Consider the following 12,028-nt stretch of genomic DNA (forward strand, 5'->3'; position numbering starts at 1 on the left):
AAAAATTTTTTTGTTCTAGTTCTGTGAAAAAATGCCATTGGTAATTTAATAGGGACACAACAAACACACATTAATTATTTTGGGAAATTGTGTTCAGGATTGCTTTCGGTTTTCCTTCTTAATGTTCTTAAGCCAGGATTTCCTCTAACTTGTCTTTATTAAAAAGTGTTAACTGATTGGGAAGTTTTCTCACATGCAAACAGTGAACAATACGCAGTGAAGACTTGGGGACTTGTTGCAGAATCCTGGAATTGTTTTTCTGTGTAACATTCTCCGCTTCAGTATTCTGCTCTGCAAATGCGACCACACTGGCCACCGTGGACTGAAGTTCAGTTTCTGAATATCATTCTTTCCTATATTTTGTCTAGTTTTAGTTGTTCCAGTTGGAAGTGTAAATCCATTTCCTGCCCAGAACCACTAATATTTTTATTTTGTTTTGTCTGAATGCCTTAGCATAGTCCATTGACTACAAATTGGGAAGGGCATTGTTTTATTATAAATGCTACACTGGAGTAAGCAAAGAACATTGTGGAATCTGGATTAAAAGAGTATGTGTGGGGCTAGGTAGAGAGGGGATTAGTGATAGATAGACTAGTTAGATAGATAGATAGATGAGATACTTTCTCAATGGAGAATATTTCTTTAATGATTAAAATTTCTTTCCCATCTGGATTAGGTCTGATAGTGTTAGAAAGGAGAAGGCAATGGCAACCCACTCCAGTACTCTTGCCTGGAAAATCCCATGGACAGAGGAGCCTGGTGGGCTGCAGTCCATGGGGTCGCTAAGAGTTGGAGACACAACTGAACGACTTCACTTTCACTTTTCACTTTCACGCATTGGAGAAGGAAATGGCAACCCACTCCAGTGTTCTTGCCTGGAGAATCCCAGGGACGGGCGAGCCTGCTGGGCTGCCGTCTATGGGGTCGCAGAGTCGGACACGACTGAAGTGACTTAGCAGCAGCAGCAGCAGTGTTAGAAAAACAATAAACAAGAAAGCTTGGTAAACATATAGCACATTAGGAGAGAAATCAGAGAAAGGAGATGGATAATGCAGAGAGCAGGTGGAGTGGTAGCCATGTCATAATTTAAACAAAATGATCAAAGATATCAATGAAATAATATTTGAGTGATGTCCTGAAAAAGGTGCATGTGGTGCATTTTGCCATGCAGTAGTATTTTAATTTTTATGCAGTCAAAATTATCAATCTGGTTTCTTCTTTAAAAAGATATTCTCTACTCTGAAATTTTTTTTAAAAGTCTTCCATAATATTTTCTAAGAATTTGATGACATGTTCTATCCCAGTCTTTGAATGTGTAAACCTTTAACCTATCTGAAATTAATATTGAGGAAAGCTATGGAGACACAGATGCAACAGTTCTATTTCCCCAAATATTCAATTAGTTTATTCAGCACCAAAATTTCATGTATGAAACAATGCAAGTTTCCTGATTGGCAAGTTATCTTTTTCATAAAATCCATGATGACTTAGATCTACTTCTGGTTTTCCTTTAATAGCTCATTTATCTGCCCATGATATGAGTGTGCATGTTTAGGCATCTCCTCAGCTTACTACCCTTAATTACTTAACATTTTTTTCACAGGTATACTTGCTGATTTTTCCAAATATAACACAATAAATGACATATAAATAAACCAAAAAAAAAAGTGTTAGCTGATACTTCTAGGTGACACTCTAGATCCAAAGGTATAAAACTAGTTAGCTTTATCAGATTACTAAAATAAAATTTAGTATTGACACATATACAATCAAACACATTGTATTTAAAGTTCATTTCAATTATCTTTGATTCTTCTGGCTTTGTAAATTTCCATCATCCATAATTTTATGGTATATCATGATCATTCATAACACAAAGGGTTCCAAAGTTGATAGTAATTGGTTTGCCACTAATGAAGATTTAGTGTATTTACTTGGTTTTTTCCAGACTGATAATAAAAGTAGAATAATAACTCCTGTGAATAAGGTCCTAATAAAAAAGAGACTTGGCAACTTTCTGTGCAAGTAGTTGAGTTTTAAAGTTCTTTTTTTGCAGTGCTTAGCAAATAATTAGATTTTATTAGATTCATCAAAATCTTGATTGCCAAGAAGGATTATTGGACAAACTTGCATATTGTTTGCTTTGAAAAGAATATTTTATCTTTTCTAATTAGAAAAAGTAACAATTTCAACAAATTTTTCAGTTCAGAGGTAATGAAATAATCTTTTATTAATCCTTTAATTTAAAAAAATGCTATATATCTTCTATAAAAATTACTTTTCCCTTAACTTCCATTGTTTCTAATTATGCTGAAAATGAGATTTTCCATTTCTCCTGCTTTCACTTGCTTGCTCAGTCGCTCTGTCGTGTCCAACTCTTTGAGGGCCCGCCAGCCCTTGTCTGTCTATGGAATTTTCCATCAAGGATACTGAAGAGGGTTGCCATCTCCTCCACCAGGGGATCTTCCCAACCCAGAGATCGAACCTGCATCTCTCGTGCCTCTTGCATTAGCAGGCAGATTCTTTACCACTGTGCCACCTGGAAAGCTTCATGCCTTCACTAAGAGTCATCTTTTAAGGTTCAGTCAGATAACATCTTCAGGTAGCTTAGACATCAAATAATATGCATGAAATACTGATATAATCAAGGTGTCAGAAAACCTAAGCAAATGTAACCTGTATAATTTTAATCATTTGGAAACTGTTATATTTCTGGATTCTTAAGAGCCCTGGCCTTAACTTCCTCTCCCTTACTTGCTGCCCCCGTCCAGGAGCAGATATATGAGGTGAAACCCAAATCATCCATTTTTTTCAGGATTCTCTTTTTCTTACTATGTCATTGTCTTTTTCAGCCATGTTACCTGCTTTTATCTGTAAACCCTGAGTAGTTAACTTCTGAAAGAAAGTACATTATCTTCACTGAGTCTTTATCACCGTGGATTTTTTGTCTGCCCTGATTTGGTGACTTCATTCTGGTATCTGGTGGCCTCAGCCTGGATTTACTCTCCTTTTCAACTCCTACTTCCTGTATTTCTGTCTACAGCTTGACTTTCCCCCTTCTTTCTCCTCTTCTGTTGGTTGCTCATAGTAATCAACTACATGCTTATGACTTTTTCTATTCCTCTGCACATAGTATCTGTGTTTGCCCAAATTCTGAACCTTTGCTTCTGTTTCAACCATTGAGCTTCTGACTCTTTCTTGCTGGTTTCCTTTCTTGGAGGCTCCCTTTGCAATTACTTCCTGTCTCTTTGTTCTTAGAAATTACATTTTTTGAGAGATCCTAGCAAAATATTTAAAGGGATAAAAGGAGGGTTGAAAGTAAGAGTTATCACAGATAAAAGAAGTATCTGATTTTGAAAAGTGAAACTTTGTGACTTTGGAAGACAAAGATGCCAGTTGAAATTATACTCATTTTCACCCTGCCTGGAAGCCCCAGATTCCTGATCATGTCCCATGGTAGCAAAACACATAGTTGGGAAATGCAAGAACTTATGAGGAAAATCAACAGTAAGAGATAAGACATCATACATGAAGACTTTCAAAATATTAAAATATTTATATTTATTAAAAGATAACCTGTTAAATTAAATAATGTTGGTGACATTTTATGCATATAAGATGACAAAAACTGCAAAATTACTTTCCACTCATCTTCTCTTACCTTTAGAAAATCCAAGGGTTTATTCTCCTGAAGTCTACATATGCTCATCATAAAATTCTATTTTTATGTTGTTTTCATCTTACGTTGAAAGAGTCCATTATTTTTTACTGTATCTTTTATCTAGATATTCAGTGCTTGTGTCAGCCCTGATCATCATAAATTGCCATTATCAATAGTCCAATGATTCAGTCTTCAAGCCAGTTTTACTGTTTCTTATTATGAATTATCCTCCGATTCAACAGTATAATCCTTACCATAATTTGTGATCATACCCTCAAATAAAATTCTCAGTAGATGGATTAACTTCCTACCTTACTACCCTTCTGCATGATGCTGGACTGTAATAACCTACTTGTAGACTGTTATTTTCAAAATGTGGTTTATCTTGCTTTCTCTGGACTCTCCCTGGGGCTTCTCTCTGCTGCTGCATGTTCCATTTGCCACTGCCTCCATGCCTGCTGAGACATTCACGTGTCTTCTCTGCCAAGACCCCGCGACCTTCCTTCCTCATCGTTATCTCTTACCCTGTTGCAAGTCTTTTCCCAGCGAATGCTTAAGCACCGCCCAGTGTCTTCAGATCACCCTAGATACAGCCTGTGGCCGTGAAGGAACACAGGCTCCACCCAGAGGGAAGACAGGATGAAAAATGAGTCACCCTCTCAGGTCTGCAACATGCGCTGGATCCTCAGACAGGAGCGGAGGCTGGCTCTCATCTGGTAATGGCGATGAGAGACGAGGACAAACTTACCTTTTCTTTAAGAGGGTCATCTGGCAGAACTGAGTGACAGTTTCAGTGGGGCAGAGGGAGAAGTTGAGGATGACTCGGGTTTCTGGTTTGGGGAAGTGGGTGGCTCACCATTTTTCAAATGAACTGTTGCAATGACTTCCTAATTAGTTTTGTCCTCGTCTAGCTTTGTATTGTCTTCCTATATTGTTATGTCTCCTCTCTGGATTGAACCTTTCCATGACCTCATATTAACTGCAGAATAAGTTCTATCAATTTTGCAGTGTCTGAATTTCCCCACAGTCCTATCCTCAACTCAATGTCCTATCACACATGCAGTAGTATGCTCTGACCAGCCCTGTGCTAACCGTACACTCGCATGTCTTCTGTCTTTGAAGGTGACATTCTGTCTGGAACGTCCTTACTACTATCACTGCCTAGAAAAGTCCTGATCATCTTTCAAGGTCTAGTTGATGTACCACTTTTCGTATAGAAGCGGAGTCTTCACTATGCTCTCAAATCACTATGTGTAGACAACATATATTTCCACCATTAAGATGCAATGTAATTCATGCAATAAATTTCTAATCTTATTCTACAAAAGAAATTGTGGACAACTTTTAGGTCTACTAGTGAGGTGCCATCTTTTACTAATGATTTCAAGTATATACTTTTATGATTGGCCCAAAATCCTCAAAAATTAAGCAATGTATAATTTAATGTACCAATACAATTTATAGACTTATTTATTGTCCTAAAATAATTGTGTTTTGGATGTTTTCTAAAGAGCACAGCAATAGAGACACTGATGTAGGGAGGGGATACTCTCTGGATATTTTAAAGAGAAGCCTCCAGAGGAGACTGGTACAACACTGACTTTGTTTTGTGTGGCTGGATTCCGAGAAGTAATTGGATTAATTTACACTAGCACAATGTAAAGTAAAGCAAAAAATTTATGTCCAAGAAAGACATGAAGCAAGAATTTATGTCCAAGAAAAACAAGCAGAGAATTAAGAACAATGAAGGGCAGAGTTTGCAACTGAGATGAAAATTGGAGCAAGTGGCTTTAAAAGTGAAAGTGAAAGTCGCTCTGTCGTGCCCAACTTTGCAACTTCCAGGCCAGAACACTGGAGTGGGTAGCCTTTCCCTTCTCCAGGGGATCTTCCCAACCCAGGGATAGAACCCAGGTCTCCTGCATTGCAGGAGGATTCTTAACCAGCTGAACCACAAGGGAAGCCCAAGAATACTGGAGTGGGTAGTCTATCCCTTCTCTAGCGGATCTTCCCGATCCAGGAAGCAAACCAGGGTCTCCTGCATTGCAGGTGGATTCTTTACCAACTGAACTATCAGGGAAGCCTTTTAAAAATATAAAAATCTGAGTTTGTGCTATGAGGGACTCCCTGGAACTTTTGGCAAAGGAGACCCATTTATGGCCAGTCTGTGGCCCTGTTCATGGGTGCAACAGATTAGGCTATTCTGTGATCCTGTGGTTAGTATCAGGTCAAGGCGACACTTCTCTGGATCTTGTTGCAGGCAGTAGGCTTCATTTCTAATAGCAAAGTGTGCTCTGACCACTATGATTTTCAGTCAATTTCTCATATGTGTACATATAAGTACAGAGGGAGCGAGAGAGACAGACACAGGGAGAGATTGACTGATTGAAAGGAATTGGCTCATGCAGTTAACAAGAGCTGGCAAGTCTGGAATCTGTAGGGCAGGCCCACAAGGTAGAAGCTCTCCAGATTCAATTCCGCTAGAGTCTTGAGACAGAATTTCTTCTTCTCTGGGAAACTTCAGTGTTTGCCTGTAAAGTCTGCCAACTAACTGGATGAGATCCACCCACATCATTGAGGATAATTTCCTTTTCTTAAATTCAGTTAATATAGATGTCAATAGCATATATGGAATACCTTCACCAGCACCTATATTAGTGTTCAATTAGATAATTTACCTAAGTTGACACAGTAAACCATCACAGTTCACCCTTCGTCAATTTTGCAGCCATACACATATCCTTAAACCAATACAATCTCCAATTAGAGTAACACAGTCATACACCTGCCTAACATGAAAAAGTTCAGTTCAATCGCTCTTTGCGACACCATGCACGCCAGGCCTCCCTGTCCATCACCCACTCCTGGAGTTTACTCAAACTCATGCCCATTGAGTCAGTGATGTCATCCAACCATCTCATCCTCTGTCGTCCCCTTCTCTTCCCGCCTTCAATCTTTCCCAGCATCAGGGTCTTTTCAAATGAGTCAGCTCTTTGCATCAGGTGGCAAACACGAAAAATCTATCCTAAATATAGCCCCAAACAAACACTTTTTCTCTGTAAAATGATATAAAGTCCCTGGGTGAGGTTTCTTCTTCTCAGTATCTTGTAACTTAATGCTATGATTAATATGTCTTACATTATATGATAAGGGACAGAGAGGAAAGAAAACAACCTAATATATATGTATCAATACTGGGTAAGATCTCAGATTTATAAAGTCTGATTTAGCAATCCAATGCTTTGTGTGAGCTCAAATATTAAACTTAATCTGTGGTCAGACATGGTATTTTGTTTCCTCATTAGTTAGGTAAGTAAATAAGACATAAGACTCTATTGTCAGGTTTCTTTCAAGAGTAGTTTGCATATTACATATCAAACAGGAAACTGCAGTCAATTAAAATGTGTAGCAGTAAATAGTAAGTCTGTCTCCAGAAATTAAACAGAACTCAGCCTCATGAGATGTGAAAAAGAAACAGACAATAACAACCAAGGATACAACAGTAGGCAAGACAGATTTGGTCTTGTGAAGTTTTGCCAAGAGGATGGGAGTAGAGAGCTTTTTGGAGCTCATACAGATAAAGAAAAGGCTTGTGAGTCTTGGAGGCAAATTAAATTTTGTTAGTATCACAACCATTGTTTGTAAGTCTGACTCTTACTGGCTGTATTTTCTTTTTGGTAATCCCTTGAAGTTTATAGAGCTACTCAAAATACTCCAGAATTTTTCAGAGGTGAGGAATATGAGTTTATTCACACTTAGACTGGAGATGTTTAGAGAACATCACTTACCGTGAGACTCAGAGTGACAAGGGGCAGTGACTGTCACAGTAAGAAACTACCCATGTTCAGACATAGAATTAAATTAGGTTATGCTCTTAGCATGCAATGGACACATTCGGGTGAGACTTATTCAAGGAATGTTACCAGAAAGAGTGAATTCTGAGGCTAGTTTTTAAAGAGGTATATGTATTCCTGAAAGGAAGGGAATATTCAAAGGCCCGAAGCCATCATGAATGTGATAAAAGGTCACTTCATTGCCTATAAAATGTAATCCCCACTGTTAAGACACATTATAGCCTAGATACCATGATGTATTTTTCAATGTAGATCTGATCTTTATTTTTTAATTAATAATACATGGTAGCAATGCTGGAGAGCTGATCTATTATTTAGATATCTCTTTCAAAGAGTGATTCATGCATTATTTATTCAGACAGAAAATTCCTTTTATTTTATCTGAAGTTAGTTTTCAATAGAAAATATACTAAGATGTTATTGTATTACCTGTAAAGGAAAATAGGAATGCTAAAATTCACAATTCTTCCAGATATATGCATGCTCTGCATACTAATTTTTTAACCATGCATACTGATAGTTAATGGCAGTTAAGTGGCCTAGATTGAACTTTTTCTTAGTGTTAAAGATTTTTATTTAAAGATAAGAGGCTTTTCCATGTATAATTTAGAGCTAAAAACAAAAATTAAGGAAGAAATAAAGACAGGTTTTCAAAAAAGCTTATTTCCCTAAGTTACTTGTGTACTTTTCCAGCAAAATCTAATATGATTACCCAAACACTGTGCACTTGTAAAAAATGTTGTAACAAGATATTCTATAAAAGTTCAATTCAAATTATGTTTTCTAGTGCTTAAAATGTGAACTATTTCACCCAATTTTGTCAATACACAAACAAAGCATCTGCCAGACTCTTCAATAACTTATAACTTTCCTTTAAACAATCATGTAGCACTATTAACTTCTCTTCTTATCAAATCTCCTCAGTAACAATAGAAGTTAAATTAAATTGGGAACAAACAGAAAACTGAAAACTGGAGTAAAACAGTGGGGAAAGTATGCTGAGAGAGAGGAACTTAGCAAGTTCTAATCTTCGTGCGTCTGAAACTACATCATTCAGTCAAGATTTATGTAGCCCTAATCGTGGGCAAATTATTATTCTAGGCACTCAGGATACATCCTTGAACAAAACAACATCTACCTGTCTCAGAGCTTTCATTCTATTTGCATATAACTGGAACTTTTAATAACAATAAAAACCAAAAGAAAATGAGGAAATCTTTAGTTCTAATATAAGTAGTAGGACAATGTTGAGTGTCTTTTGTATTCATTGTAATCACTTTTCAAAAGGTTATTGAACAGAGGCTGTTCAGAAAGTGTTATATAGTAAATATCTTGAATTTCCCCTACAAAATAAAGAAACCTTATTTTCGTTGACATTTCCAGTGAGTAAGCTCTTCTTTTAACATTGTGTCTACGATACCAAACATCGAAGTGAAAATTGAAGCATTCAATCAGTTATTGAGACATTTCTTAGACTCAAACCAAATACAAGAGAAATAGTTTTCCTCATTATTTTAAACTAGAGTGGAGCAGTTAGTAAATTACTATTTGGGTTGTTGAAGAAGCCCTAAATGACATTAAACAAAATAAAAGATTTTTTTCACAAATATATTTCCTTTTTTATTTATTTATTTTTCCATATGATCAGAGAGTGAGTTAGCCTTCTGATGTTTCATAGGGAAAAAATGTCTCTTTAAAAAATATCTTTATATTTAAGATTTGTGCCATTTCATTCTTTGAGCAGGTCTTAATCTGTATCTAAATTATTCAATCAAAATAAAATTTACCCTTAGTTACTGAAGTAGTATATGCTCAAATCAGCAAATTTAGAAAATGCCGAAAAGCAAAGAAGAGAAAACTCTGAATGTTTAGAGTTTTGGTGTTTTTTCTATCATTTTTTGTCATATAGCATAAGTATTTCATATTATATCATATAGCACATATAGTTTCAAATTCTAATTTACTTTCTTTCTTTTTCCTTAGCAATCACAAATCTTCCTGTGTCAATAAATATTCATGTTTGTGGCATTTAGATTTTCCAGAAGTATAAAAATGCATTGAAATGTGTAAAAATGCTATAGATACTTCTCTTTATTTTCTAAGGGTAAATGACTGAAATTGAGAGATTGCAGATAAGTGGTTTGCTCAGTGGTAAAGATTGTGTGTGTGTGTGTGTGTGTGTGTGTGTGTGTGTACATGTGTATGTTCCCATTTCATTCTCCAGAAAATCATCCATTGCTTCACCTGCCTCTTCATCCCCCCAGGACTCCCCAATGTCTTTCTATACCTTCAAAACTTAGGTCAAGTTCTTTTCTACTCACTTCATTTAATATAATCATGCTTTCCCCCTCTCAGAGGAAAAAGAAGTCATTAGAAAAACTCCCTCAACTTCACATCCTCATCTGCAAAGTTATTTATTTACTTGCCTATCAATTTTCCTGCTTGCTGAGAATAGTTTTCATTCTGAGTGATTTTTCCATATGTTCTAAACCCTACCTATCACCATGAGATCATATCTGAGTCCACGTGTCAACATTTATCAAGGAATTTGTTTCTTTATCTACCTGATTGCATTTCTTGGCAAAATGTTTTTCTCATAATGTTTTTAGTGTTATTAAATATTGAATCAATTTCTACCGATTTTCCATTTAAATTCCTGAAACTAGTCATTTATGTTCTCTAATTTTTTTCTTTATCACTTATGCTAATTATTTATCTATTTTACTGGTTTTTTGGAGTGAACTAATGTTTGGTTTGGAAAGCTTTCCTTTCACAATTTTGTATTTTGCTTTGATTGATTTCTGTTCTTATCATTGTTATTTTCTGTTTTAAATATTCTTTGAATTTAATTTGTTTTGTTTCTTGAAATAGATGTTTGAATTACTAAATTTCAGTTTTTGTTTATTTCTAATATTTAGAAATTAAAGTTTTAACTGCATCCTATAAGTTTTGATATATCATATTATCATTTTCCTTCCATTTAAAGTATTTTCTAATTACTTTTGTGGTTCTTTGCTTACCCATGTGTTACTTATATGTGCGTTGCTAAATTTCTCCCAAATTTAGAGAGTTTACTCTACTTACTGTCTTTCATTTTTTAGCTCAACTCCACTGTTGTCAGAGAAATGCCTCTGAATTACGTAAGTTCATTGATAATTTTTAAAATTTGTTTTATGGCCAGCACATGCTCCATTTTGGAAAATGATCCATGTGGGTTTGAAAACACAGCGTGTTCTGCAGCTCCTTGGTTTATATTGGATTTATGTAAATTAGGTGAAAATTGTGTTTCTGTTAATTGCATTTTTCAAAAATTTTATATTCTTAGTAATTTTTTATTTGCTTGTGCCATCAGTAACAAGAGACTGTGCTCAAATTTCTTGTGTTTGTGGATTTGACAATGTCTCCTGCCCATTTTGCTTTATATTTTTTTCTTTGGAGCTGGAAAACTCCACACAAACAAATTAAAGATTGTTATATCCTCCTGCTCAACTGATCCTATTATCATTATGAATATCTTTCTTGATCTTGTATAGTGCTTCTTCCTTTAAAGGCAACTTTGCTAGATAGTACATCCATGCTCAGTCATTCAGTCATGTCCAACTCTGTGACTCCATGATGAGAGCCTGCTAGGCTCCCCTGTCTATGGATTCTCCAGGCAAGAATACTGGACTGGGTTGCCATGCCCTCCTCCAGGGAATCTTCCCAACCCAGAGAGCAAACCAGCGTCTCCTGCATCTCCTTCATTGCAGGAGGATTCTTTACCAGTGAGCCACCAGGGAAGTCTGTTTGTTAGATATTAGTACTATAGATTAAATACCTTTCTTTTGTTAGTGTTTGCATGGTATTTATATTTCCATCTTTTTATTTTCAATCTGCCTACAAACATAAGGTGAATTTGTTGTAATTAGCAAAATGTTGTTATTTTGAGATCCTTCTGTATTAGTCATTCAGTCGTGTCCAACTCTTTGCCACCCCATGGCCTGTAGCCGGCCAGGCTCCTCTGTCCATGGGATTTCCCAGGCAAGAATACTAGAGTGGGTTGTCAGTCCCTTCTCCAGGGGATCTTGACAACCCAGGGATCAAACCGAGGTCTCCCACAATGCAGGCAAATTCTTTACCATCTGAACTACCCAGGAAGCAGTCTAGCAATTTATTTCATTGGGCTATTATGCAATTTACATTTAGCTACAATTTATAGCACATTCATTTGTGTTTAAATCTAAATTTTTATTTCTTTCTTTTTTTTTGACACTTTTTAAAATTTATTTTTATTAGTTGGAGGCTAATTACTTTACAATATTGTAGTGGTTTTTGTCATACAATGACATGAATTAGCCATGAATTTACATGTATTCCCCATCCCGATCCCCCCTCCCACCTCCCTCTCCACCCGATCCCTTTGGCTCTTCCATTAAAAAGAATTCATTTGAATCAGTTCTAATGAGATGGATGAAACTGGAGCCCATTATACAGAGTGAAGTAAGCCAGAAAGATAAAGACCATTACAGTATACTAA

General features: G+C 36.2%; 1 protein-coding gene across 1 annotated transcript in view; it reads left to right on the forward strand.

Moving 5' to 3' along the window:
• BANK1 (B cell scaffold protein with ankyrin repeats 1) overlaps nucleotides 1-12,028 on the forward strand; it is a 402,106-nt gene that overhangs the window by 47,483 nt on the left and 342,595 nt on the right. The gene's annotated exons all lie outside the window — the stretch shown is intronic.

The sequence above is a fragment of the Odocoileus virginianus genome, chromosome 21 (assembly GCF_023699985.2).
Source record: "Odocoileus virginianus isolate 20LAN1187 ecotype Illinois chromosome 21, Ovbor_1.2, whole genome shotgun sequence".
NCBI lineage: Eukaryota > Metazoa > Chordata > Mammalia > Artiodactyla > Cervidae > Odocoileus > Odocoileus virginianus.